General features: G+C 42.0%; 1 long non-coding RNA gene across 1 annotated transcript; it reads right to left on the bottom strand.

Moving 5' to 3' along the window:
- Positions 1 to 1,645: 1,645 nt before the first annotated feature.
- On the bottom strand, positions 1,646 to 3,852 carry LOC116987767. The gene is made up of 3 exons (XR_004415779.1): positions 3,842 to 3,852; positions 3,547 to 3,551; positions 1,646 to 1,803 (listed from the first exon to the last, which is right to left on the bottom strand). It is a non-coding gene; the product is annotated as an uncharacterized LOC116987767 (long non-coding RNA).
- Positions 3,853 to 5,143: the final 1,291 nt, after the last annotated feature.

Genomic DNA, 5,143 nt, shown 5'->3' with positions numbered 1-5,143 from the left:
TTTGGTAGTAAGCACTTTTTAAGTCAAAAGTAGAGAATATCTTATACTTTGCTAATGTATTGATAATCTCTTCTATTCGAGGTAATGGATATGCATCAAGCTCCGTGAACTGGTTTATAGTTTGAGAGTACTCAATGCAAGTCTCTTTCTATGTCTCTCCAAGGGGTCCTTAACCACGACAACTTGTGCCCTCCAAGGGGAAGAGCTGGGTTCCATAATCCCTTCTTGTAAAAGATTAGTTACTTCTGTGTTAATAAAGTTCCTATCATCTTTACTAAAATGTCTTGATTTTGTAGCAATTGGCTTGCACTTGGAGGATAAATTAGTGAATAATGAAGGACATTCAACAGATGCAGCAGAAAAAACACACAATACTGATGGCTTTGACAATACAAAATCAGGCATAGTTCCTTCATGCATTATTTGAAGTGATCTGTGCAGTTTCTGGAAATCCTGACCTAGAATTATATCGCTACACAAATTTTTCAAAATACCAAGACATACAGATTTATAGCTAGTTTTGTTCAGAATAAAGTCTACAATACATGATCCTATAATTTGAGTATTGAGAGTTGTCAGAGCCATCGAGATTTCTCTATTTGAAGGAATTATAGTTAGATTTAGTCGAGACACTTGTTCACTTATAAAACTTTCTGAACTGCCAGAATCAAGCAGTATATTAAGTGTATGAGACAAGCTCTGAGGAAATGCAGCTGTAATTGCACATAAAGAAGGCGTATATATGGCAGCAGTCACAATTTTAGTAGTTGCTTTGGACTTGGATACACTTGAATAATGTCCCTTCTTGCCACAACTATTACAAGTTGCCTCTCGAGCAGGGCATCTCTCTCTCTTATGAATATTACCCCCGCAAAAGTAACAATTCCTTTTTGAATAATCATATGCTGCAGCAAGGGCACCTTTATCAGTAGAAATTGTTTTAGTTTGCTCCATATTAGTACTTGGGTGAAATTCTTTTGTAGTAGTTGCAGCAGAATACACATTAGATGAGCCATAAGCATCTGAATTTTTCTGAGCCAAATCTAAAGAGAAAGCTTGATTGTAAGCTGACTGTAAATCCAAGGTTTTGTGTTCTAATATTCTCTGTCGTATTAAAGGCGATGCCAAACCATTAATAAAAGAGTCTCGAATTACTCCCTGTCGATATTGATCAGCCGTAACTGCTTTGAAGGCACAGACTTTACTAAGTCTTTGAAGTTCTTGTAAAAATTCATCAAGTGACTCACCAGGTTTTTGTTCCCGAGTAGCAAGGAGGTGTCGAGCGAATATCACGTTGGGTGTCTTAACGAAGAGTCTGCTTAGTACATCAATAGCAGAATCATAAGTTGTACATTCCTCTATGTAATCATATACATCAGAAGAGACGAAGCTTATTAATGTCTTGAGTCTGTCTGGTGCATCATTACCACATTCATCAAATAAGCTATTTAGTATACGAAGCCAGTGCTTCCAATTCTTTGCAGCAGCAGGTGAGTTGGGATCCAGATCCAAGCGCTGTGGTATCAATAGTTTCTCCATCCCAAGTCGGACTGTTTGACTTCTAAGATAAGTTAGAATCAGCCATGTTTGGAAATAAGAAATAAGTTGCTTAAATTGTTGTGAGGCAAATGAAACTTTTCACTACTCGTAATTTACTTAACTTATTTAAGCTTTAAGCAACTTATTTCTTTAATACATGAACTCAGAAACGTCTGGCAAACATGGTTGATTCCGCAGGCCTTTCCTGCTCGAAATACTTCGCACATGCGCACACTCCGGAAAAGTCCTGCACATGCGCACACTCTAGAAGAGCCCCGCACATGTGCACATGCGCCCACTTCAATGGGCAAGCCAGAATAGGAATGCTTTGTGTACAGTTCCAGTATTATCTCTCTATATATTCTATGCCTGTTGGGCTAATTGGAGATGACGATATAAGATGTGAGTTTTATATAGACTCTTGAAAGCAAACAAAGGTTTAGTGGGTAACCCTTGTATTCAGTGCTTCTTTCAACTTCAACCAGAAGTGGTGAATGAACATCATATCAGGAATGAGCTGGACTATTATCTCAGCATTCCCTCTGCAAAGTTAGTTTTTGCCTTATGATGCTGAGGCTTATTCTAACTCTAATATGGAACCAACACCCTATAGCTATCGCACAATAGCTAAAATCAAACCATTCCTCCAATTCGACGACCTTGAAAAAATCATCCATGCATTCATCTCCTCCCGCCTTGATTACTGCAACTCCCTATACACTGGCATCAGCCAATCATCCCTGTCCCATCTGCAATTGGTCCAAAACACCGCAGCAAGACTTTTGACGGGTACCCGTAAAAGGGACCACTTCACCCCGATTCTGGCCTCTCTCCACTGGCTCCCAGTACGATACAGAATCAACTTCAAGCTCCTCCTAAATGTAAACAAAGCCTTTAACGGGCTTGCCCCCCCCCCCCCCCCCCCCATATCAAAAATCTTCTAACCCACCATTCTACCTCCAGGTCCCTCAGGTCGGCCGACTTGGGGCTACTGACCATCCCGCGGTCCAGGTTTAAGCTCAGCGGTTGCAGCACCTGGACTGTGGAACAGCATCCCTCTCCTCATCAGAACTGCCCCCTCCATTGACTCCTTTAAGCCTAGACTTAAAAACTATTTCTACTCCCAAGCGTTTCTTGAGGTCCTCTGAGGGAGCGCTGTAAACAGTTTATGTATGTATTGTTAGATCTATGTACCATTGTATGTAGCACGTTAGTACCTGCACTGATGTAAAGCACTTTGGTCAACGAGAGTTGTTTTTAAATGTGTTATACAAATAAAATTGACTGACTGACTGACTATGATCATCAGTGCCTACATCCCAATCCTGGAAGCTTCGGATGTGCCGAAGGAGAATTTCTACACTGATCTTGAATAAGTCCTGGTCTTCAATCCCAAATAATGACAATTGAATCCTACTGGTCAACTTCAATGCCAGGGCAATGAGCGATATTACTCTCTGTCAAGGACTGATTACCAGGGAAGGAGTAGGGAACGTTAGCTCCAACCGGAGTTTTTGTGACAAAGTGCGTTGAGTGTGGTTTTGTCTTTACAAATACCCTTCATCTTAACAAATACCCTTCATTGTTCATACCCATCTGAAACATAGAAAATAGGTGCAAGAGTAGGCCATTCGGCCCTTCGAGCCAGCACCACCATTCAATATCATGGCTGATCATCCAAAATTAGTACCCCATTCCAGCTTTTTCCCCCATATCCCTTGATTCCCTTAGCCCTAAGAGCTAAATCTAACTCTCTTGAAAACATTCGGTGAATTGGCCTCCACTGCCTTCTGTGGCAGAGAATTCCACAGATTCACAACTCTCTGGGTGAATTATTTTTTCCTAAATGCCCTACCCATTTATTCTTAAACTGTGACTCCTGGTTCTGGACTCCCCAAACATCGGGAACATTTTTCCTGCATCTACCCTGTTCAATCCTCTAAGAATGTTATGTTTCTATAAGATACCCTCTCATCCTAAATTCCAGTGAATGCAAGCTCAGTCGACCCATTCTTTCATCATACATTAGTCCTGCCATCCTGGAAATTAATCAGGTAAACCTACGCTGCACTCCCTCAATAGCAATAATGTCCTTCTTCAAATCAGGAGACCAAAATTGCACACAATACTCCAAGTGCGGTCTCACCAGGGCCCTGTACAACTGCATTAGGACCTCTTTGTGCCTAAACTCATATCCTCTTGCAACGAAGGCCAACATGCCATTGACTTTCTTCACTGCCTGCTGTACCTGCATGCTTACTTTCAGTGACAGATGTACAAGCACACCCAGGTCTCGTTGCACCTCCCCTTCTAATCTGACACCATTCAGATAATAAACTGCCTTCCTGTTCTTGCCACCAAAGTGGATAACTTGGGTTGGTAGATTGCAACCTTCACATGGTCTGCCCTGTTTCGACGAATGCAATCAATCCGGTGTGCACAATCAAATAAGATCAAATAGAACTAGTTGTCCTACAACTTTAGGCTGTGCACGCCATACGCAAGAAGAAGAAGGTGGACAACATCACATTTATCCACATTATACTGCATCTGCTATGCTTTCACCCACTCACCCAACCTATCCAAGTCACCCTGCAGCCTCATAGCATCCTCCTCGCAGCTCACATTGCCACCCAGCTTTGTGTCATCCGCAAACTTAGAGATGTTACATTTAATTCCCTTGTCCAAATCGATAATATATATTGTAAACAACTGGGATCCCAGCACAGAGCCTTGCGGCACCCCACTAGTCACTGCCTGCCATTCTGAAAAGGACCCGCTAATTCCTACTCTTTGCTTCCCGTCTGCCAATCAGTTCTCTCTCCATATCAATACCCTACCCCCAATACCATATGCTCTAATTTTGCACACTAATCTCTTGTGTGGGACCTTGTCAAAGGCTTTTTGAAAGTCCAGGTACACCACACGCACTGGCTCTCTGTTATCAAATCTGCTTGTTACATCCTCAAAAAATTCCAAAAGATTAGTCAAGCATGATTTCCCTGTCATAAATCCATGCAGACTTTGACCGATCCCGTCACTGCTTTCCAAATGCGCTGCTATCACATTTTCAATAATCGACTCCAGCATCTTCCCCACTACCAATGTACGGTGAGATGGTCCATAACTCCCCGATTTCTCTCTCCTTCCTTTCTTAAAAAGTGGAGTCACATTGGCTACCCTCCAGTCCACAGGAACTGATCCAGATTCGAGAGAACATTGGAAAATGATCACCAATGCATCCATGATTTCTAGGGCCACCTCCTTGAGTACTCTGGGATGCAGACCATCAGGCCCTGGGGATTTATCTGCCTTCAGTCCCAACAGTTTACCTAACACAATTTTCTGACTAATGTGGATTCCCTTCAGTTCCCCCCTCCCACTAGATCCTCAGTCCCCTAGTATTTCCGATACGGAGATTGGTTCTGTCTTCACTAATGAAGACACAAACTAAGTACTCGTTTAACTGTTCTGCCATTTCCTTGTTTCCCATTATAAATTCACCTGTCTCTGATTGTAAGGGACCTACATTCTTCTTCACTAATCTTTTCCTTTTTACATACCTATAGTAACTTTTACAGTCAGTTTTTATATTCCCCACAAG

Source organism: Amblyraja radiata, chromosome 26 (assembly GCF_010909765.2).
Source record: "Amblyraja radiata isolate CabotCenter1 chromosome 26, sAmbRad1.1.pri, whole genome shotgun sequence".
In the NCBI taxonomy this organism is placed as follows: domain Eukaryota; kingdom Metazoa; phylum Chordata; class Chondrichthyes; order Rajiformes; family Rajidae; genus Amblyraja; species Amblyraja radiata.
This window is presented reverse-complemented; position numbering and strand designations above follow the sequence as displayed.